General features: G+C 36.4%; 1 long non-coding RNA gene across 1 annotated transcript; it reads left to right on the top strand.

The window, feature by feature from the left end:
• Positions 1-4,502: 4,502 nt before the first annotated feature.
• LOC115219646 lies at positions 4,503-10,608 on the top strand. Its single transcript, XR_003882353.2, has 4 exons — positions 4,503-4,542; positions 8,574-8,663; positions 9,498-9,612; positions 10,505-10,608. It is a non-coding gene; the product is annotated as an uncharacterized LOC115219646 (long non-coding RNA).
• Positions 10,609-21,785: the final 11,177 nt, after the last annotated feature.

Below are 21,785 nucleotides of genomic sequence, written 5' to 3'. Positions count from 1 at the left end.
TACTGCGGTCGCATATATATTGGCACATTAAGTGACAACTTACGTGCTACTGAAACCTCAATGAAAAATAACGATAAGGACACCATAAAGTCCCTGCGTTAACCATTCCTGACCTCCGAGCTTGTTCTCAACCAAAGAAGAAGGATGGAGTTGTACCTTCAAATCCTGATGGAAGGGATACGGCGGATCGTAGCAACAATGAAAGGAATGAACTTTAAATACCAGTAATTTTCTGTCATGGCAATTCATAATGTAAGAACGCACAGAAAGAATGAGAAAGGAATCGAACTAACTGAGAATTTCAAAAGGTTTAACTTGAGTGTATTGGGTATAGAAGATCACAATATTGTGCACGCTGACGAATAATTTCGCTTGCAACACCTATTTGAACTTTATGTAAAACTGGTTTTCTTGTAGCCAAACACCTGGGAAAATCGGGATGTTTATTGCATTTATCAATGGTAGCAAATCTCAAATACATTTTATACATATAAACAAGAAATGGTGTAATTCAGTGCAGAACACTGAGGTGCATAGCTGCTTCAGCAGTATGGGGAGTGATAATCGACTTTTTACGGCTAGGATCAAAGTAATCCTACGAACGAGTAAAACGCCTATCAGAAAGATTCATTACGACTGATCAATGTGTCGTAATGAAGAACTCCAGTAAGTTTATACTATCGCTGTCAAGAACCGATATGCTCATATCTAATGAGAAAGGAGATATGTCTGAGAAATTTAGTAAATATGAGCAAGCCAATGCAGATTCAACAAAAAAATCCAAGGGATAATGAGAAATGAGTATCAGCAGACTGTCGTGTAGAAGAGGCGAGGAAGAAAGTGTAGAGTACTTTTATTGTGATTGCCAGAAAGTTCCTTGTGGAACAAATTGAGAAAAACTTCAAAATGCTAAAAACAATTTGGAGCGTGTATATGTGCAAGTCGAAGAGGAAATGTCGGACAGTATGGTGGCTGAGGTGGAAGAAGCTAGTAAAAGACATAGGCACAAGGAATGTTGGAGATTGATCAACTCAAGAACTGGTCGAAAAGCAACACAGGAAGGAATTATTGAAGGCAATTCACGGGAAGAAAACTCCGGAAAGTGGAATGACCATTTCGGAAAGTTGCTTGAAAATGTGTCAGAAACAACTGATGATAACGATGCATACTTTCCCAAAAGCACTGAATAACTATAACATTAATACTACCGAATTTACATATAAAGAATTTCAGTTGGCGAATAAATCTATCAAAGAAGGTAAATCTTCGGGCCCAGATCCACCCGAAGTATTTTAAAGAAATCGTACTATACCTTGCAAGAGAACTGTTGAAAGAGAACTGAATGCCAAAGCAACTATCAGAATTTGACTTGCTTCTTATTCCCAAATCAGGAGATCTCAGCAATACCTAGAATAATAAAAACATTGCATTATCTTCATTAATAGTGAAACTCATCAACAAAATGATACGTAAGAGACTACAGTCAAGCATCGATAAACATCATCACAAAATCAAAATGGATTCCGACCTGGTAGATTCACTGCGACGCACACTCTGAGAAGGTTAATTGACGATATAAAAGCACACAAAAGGAAAGCCGTCATTCTATATGTTGATTTTAAGAAGGCTTTTGATTCTACCTACTGAAGCAAGATGCCCAAAATCCTAAAAGCGTCTGATACATCTCCAAATCTCAATGCTATAGCAAAGGTTTATGAAGATACAAAAGTAAGAATTATAATATCTGATAGAGAGTCAGGTTTATGTGAAATATCAGCGGGACTACTCCAAGGATATATATTTACACTATATCTTCTTGTCCTGGTTACTATACTAAGTGACGTGGAGGAACTAGGATTTAAGTTGGAAAAAAGGAGGAGACGACTTACACCAAAAAATACTTGAGATGTTTGCAGACGATATCGCTCTTATCTCTGTAGAAATACACCGGGTACAGAAAGGGCTCCACATATTGAAATTTGAAGTTAGAAAGGCTAGCCTATATTGTAACTGAGATAAGATTGAATACAAGACATTCGATCAAGCTCAGGAGCAACCAGGTCACCTCATTGCAAGATACAGAAAAGAACTTAACGAAGTTACTGACTTCAATAGCTTGGTGCTTAGATGGAAAGTAGTGAAAGGGACTTTGCCATACGGAAAGCACTTGCATGGACAACGTGTCACAAATAGTAAACTGAAAATTAGGTTGATTGTCTCCGCTGTATTGTTAGTTCTGTTATACAGTGCAAAAAATTGGACTTTCACCGGATCCCTGACTTTCCCAAACCCAGATTCACCCCCTTGATCAACTGACTCAAAATTAAGCAAATATTATGTTTTCATAAACAATTAACTGAAATCCATGTACCTGTACATTAGTAAAGTTTCTTAGTGCGCAAAGTATTATTTTGTGCAAGGTACCAGTAAAGTTCTGATCATGGGTAATTTTAATTTGTGTGTGTGTGTGTGTGTGTGTGTGTGTGTGTGTGTGTGTGTGTGTGTGTGTGTGTGTGTGTGTGTGTGTGTGTGTGTGTGTGTGTGTGTGTGTGTGTGTGTGTGCGTGTGTGTACATGCGTTGTGTACCTGGATTGCGGTTTATAGATAGTACATTTCTAATATCCACGTTAAATATATTTAACACCATATTTTTATACACGACATGCAAGCGGTTTATCTGATAACTGGAAGGCCAAACAGGTAGGATTTGATCATAAAAATTCCGAAATAGCGATATCTATACAATACATGGCTTAATAGAATTATTTGCCCTTTAAAACACTGGATTTTCCTTCGCAAGAAAATGTAGAATCATGTCTATGTATCTATTGATTCTTTCACCACAATTTTGTTAAGTGCGATGAGGTTACCATTTCAAAATACAAAAAGATAATGTAGGATACAATCCTGTTATCTTTATTCCTTTCGGTCTCCATACAAATGTACCGAACGAGAACAATAGATTGACGGAACTGTGAGAAGAACAGGCAATATATCTTCTGTTACCATCTCTGGTTCATTGCATAGTGACATGAATCAGAATGATGGTTCAGCCCAAATCGGCAGCTTTTTTCCTTGAAGGATCATCGTTGGCGTGAAAACGAGACTTTTACGTATAATTATGATCCAATCATATAAAAAATATCTTGCCAAGATCAGCTTACACATGTGCAGAGGTGCATTGTTAACTTCGTCTGTAATCCCAAATACGCACTGTGTGAAAAACAAAGATGAATCGGTCACTGCAGAATTGCCTTTCGTTCATAGGGTTACTCTATCCCAGCTTATGTTATCCTAGACTCTCTCATCGATTAGAGGAGATAGGATACTGCAACAGACAACTGCACGAAGTCATTCGTCACGAGAATTATGAAGAATATTTGTAAGAGTTTACACAAGGTGCCCTGCTTTGCTGAACAATCCACACGATGAATGTTATTATAGTAGGTATTGTTTGTGCAGAACCAAACCATTATCTCGTCCTTCACGCATGTATTGGACCGATGCAACGACAGCGACGAGTCCAGTACTTATCAAGATGCAGGAATTTTGTGGAGGGACATGTTTTTGATGGGAAGCTAAAGAGCTGAAGGCCTCATCTGCCCTCAGTATGTTGTGATGTTCTTGAGACAATTTCATGACGTGTTAAATATTCGATTACTGTGACCCTAGCAAGTTGTTTTCCGAGGATGTGTAGGCCTAGGAACAAGAGAGTTTAACAGATTGTTCTCCTCTTATTAAAACCCTGGGAACTCACTTCAGAGACAAACACACGGATGAAGCTTAGAATCATGCCAATCTTGTCACCCAACGTGTGCATTTGACTGGTCATGGTCTTTAATCCTTTCCAATCAGAACTACTTATACACCATTTGATATATTGCTCAAAAGTGCGTAGCAGAACAGAACGGTTCCTTGCTTAAGTGCCAATGACAGATCTCCTGAAATACATCCACGACGAACTAAATAGGTCATATGTTGGTGGAAACGCTCCACGAAGGTTAGATATCGAATGTAGATGACTCAGATTTTTGATTCGTATAGAAGAATGAGGAGAACAACTGCCCTGTGCATTAGCAAATTCACGTCAGACCGGTTGACTTTGTCTCTGTTTTGAAAATCTCAAATCTTATTTGAAGACGCCCGTGAGCAATTCTTACACAGACGCTCTCTCTCTCTCTCTCTCTCTCACACACACACACACACCACACACACACACACACACACATACACATACAAACACACACACAAACGTAAAAACAAAAACGACTTATTCAATAATTCTTTAAAGTTGCATAACCAAATATTTATAGCTCGCAGCGTAATCACTAATATCAAAACAGATTTATATATAATTTCCTTCAACACTTATCTTTCAATTGATTATCGCAGCGTTTCCGTTTGGCTTCAATCAATTTCATTGGTTTCTATTTTAGATGAGAACAACACAGATGGCACTCAGTCATATAAAACACCTTAGTCCTTTTTTTAATACACTACGTCTCATACACAATTCAGTAAGTATTGTTTCTTAATGCATTCGTATGTATTTTCTTATTTCTTCTCCAGACTTTAATTAGGACTTCATATTCAAATTCTGTAACAAGAGTCTGTCTATATCCCTATCTGTCTGTCTACCAACTTAGCAGGGCGGAAGGTCTAAGTATGCAATGCATGCATTGCATGCCTTACTATTTTTCGTCGATAAATAAATTTTGTGAAATATATAATTGATTATTGATAATTTTCACTAGATTCATTGTGGCCATATTTACATTTATTTCTCATTCCTTTATTTCTTAGTATAAATTGTAAACAATCGCTATTATTTAATATGTTTAAGTAGTGAAAGCTCCTGTTTGCTTTGCGAGAAAAAAAAGGAAAAGCAGTGAATTATCCGCTTTCCACCTCTTTTGAAGAGCGAGCGTCAACAAGAAACACAAAACAAACGAGTGACTGGTCACCAGAGAAAAAGGCAAATTTTTTTGCTTGCTTTCTTTATTAACCATGAGGTTGAGAAAAAGAGGGGAGGATACGAGGACGGACAAAACAAACATTGGGGTCAGGGTATCGAATGAGACGAAATGTATGAATAAACAAACAATTAAAATATATACAATTAAATGAGAATGAGTGATTTATAAAAAATGAAGAGGAGGACGCGGTCGACCCCCACAAACAACATACTCACACTGAAGACTTTGCTTTCTCCTTTTTATATTCTCGTTTAAATAGGTTCTTTCACTCGCAACATATTTGCTATAGACTTCTATCTTTTACGAAACACACTTTGCGACAGGCATTTCTTCTCCAGCCTTATTTTCCGTTTCATGTGGAAAACGAAAAAGTCGATTAGCTCGAGACTGGAGATAAACATGCCTGTTGCAATTCCTTTCACTCTCGTCTTCCATACTACTTCTTTCGCCACAGCAACTACCGAGAGAAAACAGGCTCGCTCCTCCCTATTCAGGGAGGTCGGCGGAACGATCTTAATTACAGATTCGCTCGACAGTTGTACTCTTCTCGAATGCGACAGCAGGTGTTCGACATAAGCCCAGAGCCCAGTCACTTTGGGGGCATTGCACAATCACGTGCAGGCTTCATAGTCAGTAAGAGCAATGGTATCAGTCTCTTCATATTCTCTTATTCTCTTCGAGAATAGAGCGTCAAAAAGAAAGACAAAATAAACGGGTGAGTGGTGAAGAAAATGTAAGGCAAACGAAAGCAAATTATTCTACTGCTTGCTTTCAGTCATAGTAAGAGCAGTGGTCTTATTTTCTTTGCATTCTATTATTTTCGAGAAGGGAGTTTCAAAAAGAGGGACAAAACAGTGAGTGGTCGGTCAGCAAAGAGAAAGGCAGAGAAAGCAAATATTTTACTACTTGGCTTCCAGCCGTCTTAATCCAGCAGACATGTTGTCAACTATTTTCTCTCTCGTGAAGTGCTGATGTTTTTACTGTCCTGTGCAGCAGAGATCATAAACTTGCCTATTCAGAGGACTTCCACGAGGCTTTCCTCATAGCCGGACAGATTGAGACAAGAAATGCATAATTAGTCAATTTACAAGTTTGTTTTATTGTTTTCTGATGTATTTCGTACTAATATTCGATACCGAAGAGTACAGTTTTTATATTTTATATTCTACTTGTTTTTCTCAATAGATTATGGCCATGCTGGGGCACCACCTTAAGTAATTTTAGTCTAATGAATCTACCCCAGTACATTTTTAAAGCCTGGTGCTTATTCCTTTGGTCTCTCGTGCCGAAAGGCTAAGTTACGTAGGAACACACAAACCCCGATTGTCAAGCATTAGTGGAGGACAAACACAGACACAAACACACACACATGCACACATAGACAAACACACACACACACACACACATGCACACACACTCACACATATGTAAATACGACGGGGTTTTTTTCAGTTTGCCTTTACCAAATCCACTTACAATGTTTTAGTCAGCCCAACGCTATAGTAGAAAACACTAGTAGAAGACTGGACCCGAAACCATGTGATTGGGAAGCAAACTTCTTACCACACATTCACGTTTGCTTTCTAAAAAGATTTAGCCAATGGAGAGAGTATTTTTGATCACTTCTTAAGGCCTGAATTCAGTCATGTGACCCCAGAGTTTTCTTGACTATTTAACACATAGAGCGAAAAGAAAAAAAAACAACCAATTTGTGTGTGTGTGCGTGTGATTACAAAGCAAAGCTTTCATCCATTCGTTCATACCAATGCTTTAAAACTTAATTTTAAATATCTAAAGTCATCTGAGAAAGGTTACATAAAAAAGTAGACTAGCACCTAAATTATCTATTAGCATAAAGCTTACATTCATTCAAAAATGTTATAACACAGTAGTGTTTCTAATGCTTTAATTGCCCCCAGGATGGCAAAAGAGTGTATTATTTCAGTTTTCTCTCTCTACTTTGCCCAGTTTTGAAACAGATAAATAGAATATTATCATTCTCAGAAAAGGGAAAGCAAAGCTTAAACTGAAAATCAAAACCGAAGTAGGCAGCAAAGAATCTCACCGTTATTTGATTGAATGAAAGTATTATGAATAGTCTGAGTGAGTGAGGAGATGACCCATTCTGAACAGTTTTTTTTCTGTTTCCCGTGTCTGTTAGTTTGTCAGTATAAGAAAACCTTTTCTCGGCTTTGAAGTGATATTGAAACATCACTTGAAAGCTGAGAAAATGTGTTCTTTCAAGTGATATTCAAAACGAACTCATTTAATTGTATAGCTGTTAGGAGTGAAGGTGTAATTAAGCCAATGATCAAAAGAAACAGCATTTGAGGCTGTTATGTTTGGTGAGACTACAGACCATCGAATGAAATCATAACTGTCACACGTTTTACGATTGGTTGATGAAAAGGTTAAGCTTCTAGAAAGGTTTTGGGGATAAGTCGATATCAGTAAAGACAGAAAAACTGCATCACTGATAGAAGTTGTACATTATTATACACATTCACTTAATTTGGTGCTCTCGCAATCAGCTTCGTTTTTAGAATTTTTTTTTCTAATTTTCTTTCTATATAAAACTAGCAGTATCGCCCGGTGTTGCTCGGGTTTGTAAGGGAAATAACTATATAAGCATTTTTAGAGAGTTACTTCCTTTATAGATGCCAATTCGGGCTTTCTTAGCCATTTCTGTTTTGGTGTCTTCAAGCCATGAAGTCGTTGTTCTAAAAGAACGCTGGTCTCCTTGACAACGCATTACGACGTTGATTTCCTTAAACTCCCTTCCCCACAGCTTCACGAGGGAGGGAAGAAGGGGGAGAAGCAAACACAGGTGCAGGTGTTTGAGCGTGGACGCCAACTCCGCCGCCATCGACACACGAAAAATTATGCATTAAAATGGAATAAAAAATGATGTTAAATTATTTTTAAAATCGTAGACTCATCGTAGACGCGCGCTAATAGCCAGACGGGCTCGATATTAATCACGACTATAAGATACCCGAATTTGGTTAAACTGCACCGCAAAATGTGGGAGGAGTTAGGAATCTAAATCGTAGGAGACAAACACTCACACAACTACAGTTTTATATATATAGATGTTCTTTAAAAATGGGCATGATTCAATATGGTTACGATATTCCTTTCTAATACAGCCATAAGGAATGAAGTTTGGGGTGGGGGATGGGTCTAGTCGTTTATATCGACACCACTGCTTGACTGGTACTTAATTTACCGACCCGGAACGGATGAAAGGCAAAATCAACCCTAGCGGAATTTGAACGCAGAGCGCAAGTGCGGACGAAATACTGCAAAGCGTGTCGTCCGACTTGCTAACAACTCTGCCAGCTCGCCTTCTCAATAAGGCTACGATATTAGAAATGGGAGTATTTCCGTTTCAAAGTTTTTGAGCAGTAGTTACGGGCGAAAAGCTTTTTATTTTTATTAGATAATAATTTTTATTAGAAAAAGGGGATCCAGATCTTTTCTATAAACTCAAGAAAAAAAGTGGGTTGGGGGAGTTGGATTGCATGCCCTAGTTTCCAAGTCACCCTTCGCCACTGCTATCTAGCTTTCTAACTGTAGTTTATTTTCGTTTTCCAGTCATGAAGCTCGTCCTTTTGCTTTTTGCGTTATTTCCCATCGTCTTCGCTGCCAGCTTGTATGATGTAGAGATCGAAAAAAGATTTTCAAGTAAGAAATACAAAATCTTCTGGAAATACTCTGTATATCATAATGAGAGATATAATAACATGATATTGTTGTTGTAATTGATGTTTAACGCTAGGTCAAGAGCGGTCGAATACATTTGCCTGTCAGCAAAGGTTTTTCCACTGTGTCAAATCATTAGTCTTCCCAAATTTCCTAATCCTTCGTGTTTTTAATAGTACTATTTGACGTGGCGACCTTGCAGAATCGTTCGCACGCCAAACAAAATGCACGGCAGCATTTCTTTGGGTTTTATGTTCTCGTAAACGACTAAACCTTTCATCCTTTCAGGGTGGAAAAAACAAGTACAAGTTGAACAATACAATCGATTTAATCAACTCTCTTTACCTCAAAACATTGCTGGCTTTCTACCACAATGAGAAATAATTATTCTGCTTGTCACTGTGAAACTTGTAAGCCACCAATATTTCGTATTATCGATTGCAAATTCGATGACTTTACTTACTACTTCACTGGTGACGCTGAAATAGGCACGAATATCATACAATCTCATAATTAAATACCATTACAATATCATACAATCTCATAAGATTTCCCACAGTATATACCATTATGATTAACCCTGTCTTATAATCCCGCTCCTCCACATCACACAATAATGAATGACAAAGCAAGTTTAGCATTTAGTCGTGTCTTAAGGACTGCTGCCTTTCAGTAATTTAAATGTTGCTGGTTTTCGCTCAATTTTAGCCTCTCGGTCAGTATTCTTCCCATAATTGTGCTAATTCATTGTGCTTATGCTAAAATTCAGCATTGTAAACATGATTATTCAACATTTCTTCTAATTTATTATTGCAGTAAACGATCTAATTCAGCATCTCCAAAAGCAGGATCTGAGTGAAGGTTGTGAGAAAGTTTGTCACAAAGAAGTACCTCTTTTCCCGGATTTCTTTTGCAAAGCAGCTTGTCAATTGTAAGTTACTACACAACTTACACAACTTACACACACACACGCACACACACACACACACACACACACACACACACACACACACACACACACACACACACACACACACACACACACACACACACACACACAGAGCAAACGTCCTGACATTTTCCGTCGGCCAAATACCTTCTGATGGCATTGGTCAGCTGAAGGATCTAGTTGAAGACACTTACCTCACGTGTCGCGCAATAAAACAGAACAGAACCCAAAGCTAAGTGGTTGGCAAGTGAGCTTTTTAAACACACGACCATGCCTTCCTCTGTGCATGAAATATTCTTTCCTACTCTAGGCACAAGGCCCGAAATTTCGGAGGAGGAGGCCAGTCGATTAGATCGACCCCAGTACGTAACTGGTACTTAATTTATCGACCCCGAAAGGATGAAAGGCAAAGTCGACCTCGGCGGAATTTGAACTCAGAACGTAATGGCAGACGAAATACCTATTTCTTTATTATCCACAAGGGGCTAAACATAGAGGGGACAAACAAGGACAGACAAAGGGATTAAGTCGATTACATCGACCCCTGTGCGTAACTGGTACTTAATTTATCGACCGCGAAAGGATGAAAGGCAAAGTCGATTCGGCGAAATTTGAACTCAGAACGTAACGGCAGACGAAATACTGCTAAGCATTTCGCCCGGCGTGCTAACGTTTCTGCCAGGTCGCCGTCTTTGTGTACATGAAATATTAGCAGGAGGCTGATTTCGATATAAATCAGAAGAATTCCAATTTAAAACATAAATTCTCCCGCTAAAACTCACAACAATTGACTGCATTTGTTATTGATTAAATTATGCAATGAATACAATAATTGCTAAACTTTACACTGGATTCCTTCTTTGAATTTTTTCAGTATTAAGAAAACTGGCAGCGGAAACTAACCGGAAAAATATCACTCAAAATCCTGTTTTCCGTAATAGGTAACGTAAAATGAAATAAACTGTATTACACAAAAAAGTGTATTTTATTTATTTAATTATGTATTGATTTATTTATTTATATATATATATTTTTTAAATAGTAATATATTGCTTGTCACTTGTTGATTAGTCAGTTTATTTTTCTATTTTTATTTTCATTTCATTTCTCTTTTTTTTTTTTTGTTACTTCCCTGAATTTCAGTCAATTGAATGCATGACTGACTTATCGAGTGGATTTTTGATTGAGTCTCCAATTCGTTCCAACGGCGGAAACATGACATCGATTCAGCTTCATTTCCACTCTAAGTGGATAAGGGGGAATTATTTTCAAAGGAAATTTTGATTCCTCAATCTCAGCTAATCATTCATATCCATGAATGATGATTAGACTGAACCCATTAATCAGATACTAATTTTTTCGCTCAACCTTGCAGGAATTAAAATGTAAAGTCGACTTGGGCCGGATTCGAACTTACAATATTAATGATCGTAAAATAATTACGACCAGCAGTTGATGTAGCAAAATCTTGATCGAGCAGACCTATGATCAGAAACATTCCGAGGGAAACCACTGCCACTTTTCAGGAGTTATCATGGACTACATTGTCTAATGTGCTCCTCGGAATGGTTACATTCCTGTTATGATGTCATTCATCGGATGTTCCTTCATTTTCCGTCCACAGAGCTATAGCATACAGAGATAAAGTGCTTACATCAACTCACATATATATATATTATATTAAATTAGAGATAAAACCACAATTAAGCAAATCATACAATGAAAAACTTAAGCCAATACATAAGATTAATTAATTTATATTATTTTAAATATATATCAAAATTATTAAAAAAGATAATTAGTATAACACTACGATCGTTTCATGGCTGTCCAATTTTTAAAATTTCGAATGACTGTAACTCGAAATTTTAAGAATTGGACAGTCATGAAACGATCGTAGTGTTATACTAATTATCTTTTTTTAATAATTTTGATATATATTTAAAATAATATAAATTAATTAATCTTATGTATTGGCTTAAGTTTTTCCTTGTATGATTTGCCTAATAGTGGTTTTATCTCTAATTTAATATAATATAATATTTTACTATAAAATTGGATTCAATCCTAAATCTGATTTTTCCCTGTAAGTTTGGATTTATTCCCTAATATTTTATTATATATATATATATATATATATATATATATATATATATATATATATATATATATATATTATATATATATATATATATATAATAACAATAATCCTTGGATGGAATTTATAAGCAACCAATGTATCGCTATGCATGTTTCAACAGACCACTTGTTTCTTAAGGTCACAGTCTGTATTCCTGAGATGATTGCAGTGTAGTCCGTTGAACATCTTCATGGGTTAATTTCTTAAGGCGATATAAACATTAATAGACGTTTGCCAGAGCGATGTCTATCGATGCAATCCCCAAAACTAGTTCACCAAACAGCATCGTTAAAATTGTGGCCAGGATAATAGATTAGAAGCTTTATCTGCATAATCAAAACGTTTCCCGTAAACTAATATATATATATATATATATATATATATATATATATATATATATATAATATATATATATATATATATATATATATATATATATATAATATATATATATATATATATATAATATATATATATATATATATATATATATATATATATATATATATATATATATATATAATAAATATTAGGGAATAAATCCAAATTTACAGGGAAAAATCAGATTTAGGATTGAATCCAATTTTATAGTAAAATATTATATAATATTAATTAGAGACAAAACCACTATTTTGCAAATCAAACAAAGAAAGACTTAATCCAATACAGAAAAAAATTTAATATAAATTAAATAAAATTAAATTTGCCACTACAATTGTTTCGTGTCTCTTCAAAGGACATTCATCAGGTGGATTTCAGATCTAAAAATAATCAATATTTTTAAGATATAAATTTAAAATGACTAAAACTATAAATAATATAAATTTATCAATGAAAAAAATATATATATATAATCTATATATAATCTATATATAATCAAGAACTAAAATAACCTCTATAAACAATTGAATATAAAGAAACCTAGTATTAAAGTTCTCATATTTAAAGATGAAGAATCTAATTTCAAAAAACAAAAAACAAAAAATAAAAATAAAATATATATACACACATGCTCATACACATATATCTAAGTATATATAAACATATCTAAATACACACATAAACAATGCACACCCACACACACTCACACACAATCACTCACATACAACCGCACTCCTACCGCCACTCCAACACAGAGGAGTAACAAATTCAGCAGATACATACACTCAGCCACATACATACAGTAACATTCCCTACTCAGCAATATACTATTAAAAACCCCAACACCACTCTAAAACAAATTTATGAATGTGAATAATAACTTATATAGAATTATTCTATTATTAAACATAAACCATTTAAAAACGAACCTATCTATTTATCAAAGTATGTCTAAATTATTTAATAATTAATAACAAAGAAAAGTACGATAAATAGAACACTACATAAACAACAAGATTAACATAAGGAGAAAAAAATACATACCTTCTATTCAATTTTAAGTTATGAAGTGAATTTAAAAGTCTAACTGTTACAGCGTTTACAAAATTACGTTACTATAGAAATAGAACATATTTTTAATAAATTCTTTGCGCGTGATGAACGAACGTTATTTTAAAGATTATGAATGGAATAGAATGGAATAATATGTTAATCAACGTAAATAGACTGAATTTACTACAAAATTCTTTAATAAAACAATCATGATAAACGAAACCCATACATACATATATAATGATAAAACCTCCCTTTACCATACACAATAACAAACCTATATAGCAATCCCCCTAATCTATACATTCACACACAAATACACACACATATAACACACACCCACAAACATATACATATACCCACTCACACATACATATACATACGTACAATACTCGATATATACACCAATATATTCACACCCACACCCATACAGATAAATAAATAAATATATATACATCCATAAATATATATATATTATATATATATATATATATATATATATATATATATATATATATATATATATATATATATATATATATATATATATATATATACCAATTAAGGACTGAGCACGAAAAGGTGATCAGTCAACATGCTAGATATAGACGTCAAATCGCCATTCTCCACAAAGATTTTGTTCTCAAATAAAAATAAAATTCAGCATGACCTAAAGCAATGGATAAGGCAAAAGAAATATACGAAATGGAATAATCACCTACGTACCGAGCGGTTTCAGCTATTAATATCACAAGGATATCTGTAGCTTCGTCAGCGTAGTTTGTTATGAGCATAATATGCTGTACTCAGCGCGCCAAAAGTAGAGGCATTTGAAAGATACATCCGAACGTAATAGGTTGTATTTTTTGCATACGAGACTCCGGTACCGTTTTTCATCTAGTACAGCATATTATGCTCATAACAAAACTACGCTGACGAAGCTACAGATATCCTTGTGATATTAATAGCTGAAACCGCTCGGTACGTAGGTGATTATTCCATTTCGTATATTTCTTTTGCCTTATCCATTGCTTTAGGTCGTGCTGAATTTTATTTTTATTTGAGAACAAAATCTTTGTGGAGAATGGCGATTTGACGTCTATATCTAGCATGTTGACTGACCACCTTTTCGTGCTCAGTCCTTAATTGGTATATATAAATATTTTAATCTTCGGATTCTTTTTAATGTGCTAGACCACTGGTTTTAATTGACTAATATCAATTTTTACCCTTAATTTTTAAATAAATTATATATATATATATATATATATAATATATATATATATATACACTCACACATATCATCAAATACACATATATATAAAAATACACACATTCACAAAAAATAAATAAATAAATATTTATTTTATGTATATATGAGTGTATACACGCAAACGGGTGCAATCTCACGCACATTCAAACATGCATGTATACAAGTGCATGCACAAGCACACGCATCTACATGTGCACTCATGCACTCCCGCATCTACACATGCACTTATACACGCGCACACATGCACACACACCCATGCACATGCATATTCACGGACACCCTCCTAAACATCTAAATATACGTATATATGGCTACAAACAATACCCAAATAAAAAATAAAACTACCATGATCAACATACCAAGTATAATACATGGGGACTGAATTTACTAAAAATTCTTTAATAAAACAATCATGATAAACGAAACCCATACATACAAATATAATGATAAACCCCCCTTTACCAAATACACAATACACCCAAATACACACACATATTTACGCACACCCACAAACATATACATATGCACACTCACACATACATATACATACGTACTATACTCGATATATACACCAATATATTCACCCCACACCCATATAGATTAATAAATAAATACATATACATCCATAAATATATATATATATATATATATATATATATATATATATATATATACATTCACACATATCATCACATACACATATATATATAAAAATACACACATTCAAAAAAATAAATAAATAAATAAATATTATATTATATTATATTAAATTTTTTTATGTATTGGATTAAGTCTTTCTTTGTTTGATTTGCAAAATAGTGGTTTTGTCTCTAATTAATATATATATATATATATATATATATTATATATATATATATATATATATATATATGTCTTTGTGTGTGTGTAGCGTATCGGCTAAACATTTATACGTATATACTACAATATTCTTTTCTGCTCAAGGCACAAGACAAGAATTTTTGGGGGAGGGGGCCAGTCGATTAGATCAACCCCAGTAAGCAACTGGTACTTAATTTATCGACCCCGGAAGGACGAAAGGCAAAGTCGACCTCGGCGAATATTGCTTAGTTTACGTTCCACAGTTCGGCAAAAGGAAACCAACGAAATAAATACCACACATAAAAATATATATACTGTGTCGATTTGAATGACTAAACCCTCGAAAGCGGTGTCACGGCATTGAAGCGAAGCGGTAACTGTTTGATACGAAGTCCTGAGAAAGGCTTTAATGCATTCTCGGATGGTGGTAAGAATCACGGGTGATGTAGCCCTGAAAAGTGCTGTAATGTGTCCTCAGGTGGTGTAACAATCGTATGTAAAGTGGCCCTGAAAAGGGCCTTTTTCTTTCGTTTACACCGAAAGCAACGGAATTGTTGCTGTGAAATGTGAAACTCCGTGAAAACAGATGACAAACCTAGGTTGGACAGAGGAAAGGAAACATGGTTGGGAAAGTTAATAACATTGAAAGCATGACTACAGTAGCACTCACTTACCACATATCAGGTCTGCAAGGTTGATATGTGGTAAGTGTAGTGGAGGCACCGAGATTCACGGATTTGAAAGCAGTTGGTGCATGAAGTACCTACAACACCTCTCTGTAGACCACATTTTTTCGTTTTGCCATTAGGGGAAAGTACGAACAGATTTTGTTTGCTTCCAACTCAGGAGCATCCGACATATTTCTGGCCACGAGAGAAACATAACTCGCCTAAATGGAGGCCTGCCGTGGTAAGGGTTTGGCCGAGGGATTAATGACTGACATGGCGAAGCAAAGTCGAAAAGGAAACTGAAATCGGCGCCGCAGACTGGGAAATTGCTTACCTGATGGAATAAGAGGTATCCTAGACATGAACACATCCTGTCCCATGCCACATCTCGTGAGAATCGCGGCCTCAGTGACATGCGACAGCAGGTCTTTCACCTCTAACCGGATTCCATTGCAGAGCCTTAGTGGTTCCAGACTCCTCAGCAGCATCACTGGAGCTCCAAGTTTGAGACACGATATATGAGGTGGCAGACCGGAGGGGTTCAAGGGCTTGATGAATTCTATTGGAAAATTGACAACCTCTTCTGGATCCACAACAGTGTCAACGGGCTTGTAGGTATGTAAACTTCCTGGAAGGCACTGCAACAAATCTTCAATGAGTTTCGTCACAAAGTTGTTTTTCGGAGCTACTATGGCCCTATCACTCAACCAACTTGGGCTTTTGTAAATTATCGGTAGATTGGGAAATGCAGCAGCCGTGAGATCATCAACAGTGTGAACAATACTTGTGAGACTGGCATCTCTCCAGCTGCATCCAAAGATGCATTGCCGTTGTCAACTGTTAGAAGGTCTTTGGAAAAATCGGTTGATGAGAGATCGCCGAACAGCTGAGCTCTCATGCTGGATTTAAGGCATAAAATTCTTACCTGCTGCCATAGAGAAGACTTAATGCAAGTTCACACAGCGTCCGCCCTGGTGCCTTTGGGAATAACTGGGAGAGTTTGCCTAAAATCGCCAGATAGTAGGGTATATACTCCCCCTATTGGACTGTGACCTCGAGGGATCCTTATTGGCCTGTGTTCATTCATCCCACACAATGAGCTGAAGTGGAGGGGCATCATGGCCGTAGGCGATAATAGGAGGTGGGGTTAACTAAACACTAATGTACACAGATCAAATCAGAAAGGTAAAACTGCCCAACAATCCAATTCTTGGCATGTGTATAAATGGCAGAAGCTGTAAGCAAAAACCAAGTTCAATCCAGTAAATTGCAAATTTAATGCAAATAAATTTGACAAAACATTAGTTTAAAACAGTCAGTTAAGTATGGTTAATATTCTTGCTAAATTTGGAGCGAATTGGTTTTGAAACTGCGGAAGTTATTGGCAAAACGCCGTATTTTACGCAGTTATTCACAGACTTTTCCCTTTCAACGCGGATTGACTTGACAAAAACATAAGTTTAAAACTATTCTTAAATCATGAGTAAAGTTTGTCACATTTGGAGGGAATTAGTTGTAAACTGCGGAAGTTATTGGCGAAAAAACCCGATTTTTACGAGGTTATTCGCGGACTTTACACAATGAACGAAGATGACCTTGACAAACATTTTCAGAAAAAAATTCTTATGTCATGAATAATGTTTGTGACAAATTTGGAGGAAATCGCTCGAAACAACAGGGAGTAATGGGCAAAAAGCTGGTTTTCTGAACAGTTATTTCCAGTTTTTTATTATACGCAGGATGGGGTCTGAAAAATATAAAGTAGGTCGTGACCACCCTTGGAGCATAAGTCAAGCATGAGCGAAATCGGTTGAAAAATGTGGAAATGCATAACCACCACACACACACACACACACACACACACACATACATCTTCTGTTTTATATATAGAGATGTATTACGCTAGGTGGTATTTTGTGCAAGGTGCCAGTAAAATTGTCATGATGGCCACAGGTATTTGAATTTCCTCTGTGTGTGTGTGTGTGTGTGTGTGTGTGTGTGTGTGTATGTATGTGTATATATATATATATATATATATATATATGTGTGTGTGTGTGTGTGTGTGTGTGTGTGTGTATCCTTGTATGCATGCATGTATGTACCTAAATTCTAGTTTGATAATTAGAACATTTCTAATATCCACGTTAAATATTTAACGCAAATTTTCAAACCGCATTCATGCGATTTAGTTGATAACTGGAAGTTCAATCAGAGAGGATTTGAACTTGAAAACTCTAGTATACAGACGCCTATACAATACATGGCGTAATAGAATTATTTGCCCTTTAAAACACTGGATTTTCCTTCGCAAGAAAATGTAGAATCATGTCTATGTATCTATTGATTCTTTCACCACAATTTTGTTAAGTGCGATGAGGTTACCATTTCAAAATACAAAAAGATAATGTAGGATACAATCCTGTTATCTTTATTACTTTCGGTCTCCATACAAATGTACCGAACGAGAACAATAGATTGACGGAACTGTGAGAAGAACAGGCAATATATCTTCTGTTATCATCTCTGGTTCATTGCATAGTGACATGAATCAGAATGATGGTTCAGCCCAAATCGACAGCTTTTTTTTTTTTAATAACCATCGTTGGCGTGGAGAAGAGATACATGTGCGTATAATTAAGATCCAGTCATATAGAAAATATCTTGCCATGGTCAGCTGATATATAATGCATGAGGTGCATTGTTAACTTCGACTGTAGAAGACTTATACGATATGTGTCAAAAAAAAAAACAAAGATAAATCGCTCACTGCTGAATTGCTTTATCAGAGGTTATCTTATCCTAGATTATCTCGTCGATTCGATGAATATGGAATAAACAAGTCAAAGCTGCACGAAGTCGTTCGCCACGAGAATTATGAAGAAAGTTTGAAAGCGTTTTGTGTTGGTGTCTTGGTTTAATGAACAAACTGCACGATCAATGTTATTATAGTAGGTATGTTTTGTGCAGAACCAAACCATTATCTCATCCTTCACGCATGTATTGGTCCGATGCAACGAATGCAACGAATCCAGTACTTATCAAGAAGCAGGATTTATATGGAGAGACCTTTTCTTTGATGGGGAGCTAAAGAGCTAACAGACCCCAGTCCATTGTGATGTTCTTGAGAAAATTTCGTGACATACTAAATAATCTGCGACCCTAGCAAGTTCTCTTCCGATGATTTGTAGACCTGGGAACAAGGGTATCTAACAGGGACCAAGGGTGACTTTCGTTAATAGGGTTGCTTTATCAGAGGTTATCTTAACCTAGACTATCTTGTCGATTCGATGAATGTGGAATGAACAAGTCTCTTCTCTAATCCTTAGAATCTCAATCCAGAGACACACTCACGGAGGAAGTTTAAAATCATGTCCAGTGCCAGAGGTAATCAGTGGGAAATGACAATCCCGTCCCATAACGTGTACATTTGACTGGTCATGATCTTAAATCCTTTCCGATCAGAGCTACCTATATACCACTTGATATATTGCTCAAAAGAACAGAATAGTTCCTTGCTTAAGTGCCTAAGACAGACCTCATGAAACACATCCATGATGTGTTTCAATGGGTCATGTGTTGGTGGAAATACTCCAGTATGGTCGGATATTGGATGTAGATTACTCGAGTTTCTGGTCCATAGAAGAAACGAGGATAGCAACTGCCATGTCAGACCGGTTGACTTTGTCTCAGTTTTGAAAATCTCAAATATCATTTGAAGGCACCTGGGGGCAACACCTACACACACAAAAAGCGAGAAACAAAAAGAAATCATTTAATAATTCTTTAAAGTTACATAAGTCAAAAGTCTATGACTCAGAACGTAATTATTGGTATCAAAATGGTTTGTGTATATTTTCCCCAAACACTTATCTTTAAATTAGTTATGTCAGCATTTTCCGATTATCTTCAATCGATTTCATTGGTTCCTGTCTTAGATGAGAACAACACAGATGTTAACCTGCCACGAATTACGATATATAATGCCTTCTTTCTTTTTATTTTGTCACAGAATTCAGTAAGCTTTTGTCTTTTAGTGCATTGTGATAAATTCTCTTATTTCTTCCCAAGACTCTAACAAAAAGTCTGAATACATTCTAATCTATCTATCTATCTATCTATCTATCTATCTATCTATCTATCTATCTATCTATCTATCTATCTATCTAGCTATCTATCTATCTATCTATCTATCTATCTATCTATCTATTTGTCTGTCTGTCGTTTATTTTTATTTTTCAGACATGAAGCTCGTCCTTTTGTTTTTAGTGTTGCTTCCCATCGTCTTCTCTGCCAGCCTCTATGATGAGGAGGTCGACAAAAGACTGGATCGTAAGTAAAAACAAAGCCTTATGGAAATATTTTCTGTGTCACAATGATAGATATGATAGCAGTTATTGTTGTTGTTGTTTAACCCCAGGTGAAGAAATGTCGTGCGGATTTGCTTGTTACCGAAGGTTTTTGCAGCTGTGACAAAACAATGATCTAGAATTTTCTAGTTCGCTACGTTTACAATATCCCTTCCTACTATAGGATCAAGGTCGGAAATTGGAGGAATAGGTAGAGTCGATTGCATCGACCCCAATGATCAACTGGTACTTAGATTCATCGACCCCGAAAGGACGAGACGCAAAGTCGGCGTCGGCTGAATTCGAAATCAGAACATAGCGAAATACAGCTAAGTCGACTACACCTTTCATCCTTCCAGGGTGGAGAAAAAAACAAGTACAAGTTGAACAATACCTTCGATTTAATCAACTTTCCTTTACCTCAAAATACTGCTGGCCTTCTACCACAATGAGAAATAATTATTCTGCTTGTCACTGTGAAACTTGTAAGCCACCAATATTTCGTATTATCGATTGCAAATTCGATGACTTTACTTACTACTTCACTGGTGACGCTGAAATAGGCACGAATATCATACAATCTCATAATTAAATACCATTACAATATCATACAATCTCATAAGATCTCCCACAGTATATACCATTATGATTAACCCTGTCTTATAATCCCGCTCCTCCACATCACACAATAATGAATGACAAAGCAAGTTTAGCATTTAGTCGTGTCTTAAGGTCTGCTGCCTTTCAGTAATTTAAATGTTGGGGGTTTTCGCTCAATTTTAGCCTCTCGGTCAGTATTCTTCCCATAATTGTGCTAATTCATTGTGTTTATGCTAAAATTCAGCATTGTAGACATGAGTATTCAACATTTCTTCTAATTTATTATTGCAGTGAACTTTCTAATTCGGTATCTCCAAAAGCAGGATCTGAGTGAAGATTGTGAGAAAGTTTGTCACAGAGATTTCCCCCTTATACCGGATTTCTTTTGCAAATCAGCTTGTCGATTGTAAGTTACTACACAATTTACACAACTTACACAACTCACACACACACACACACACACACACACACACACACACACACACACACACACACGGGGGAAGCTGCAGAAGAGGTAGAAACGCTACGAGGCAGCGAAACCCGGAGTTGAAGCCACGGTTCTGTCCAGGGAAGAAGGGACAGACACGGCACCGCTCTCTTTCAGTGACGCCGCGTCGCCTGTGGCGGAACGGGAAGCGACGGCTAGCCCGTCCGCCGCGCCAGCGGCGACGCGACACGAGGTCAGCGGCGTAACCTGATCGGGTCCTCGCCTGCGAATACGAGGCCGGGGGTCGGAGGAGGCGAGAGAAAATGTGGTAACGAAAAGTGGTTCGATTGCGAGAGGACGAACCTACGAGCGTTGAAAGGCGGGCGTGAAGAGGCGGGCAGACGCGGGCGTCGAGGGAACGCGTCTG

Source organism: Octopus sinensis, linkage group LG15 (genome assembly GCF_006345805.1).
Source record: "Octopus sinensis linkage group LG15, ASM634580v1, whole genome shotgun sequence".
Classification (NCBI taxonomy): Eukaryota; Metazoa; Mollusca; class Cephalopoda; order Octopoda; family Octopodidae; genus Octopus; species Octopus sinensis.
The sequence above is the reverse complement of the archived record's forward strand: the minus strand, read 5'-3'. Positions and strand labels throughout refer to the sequence as shown.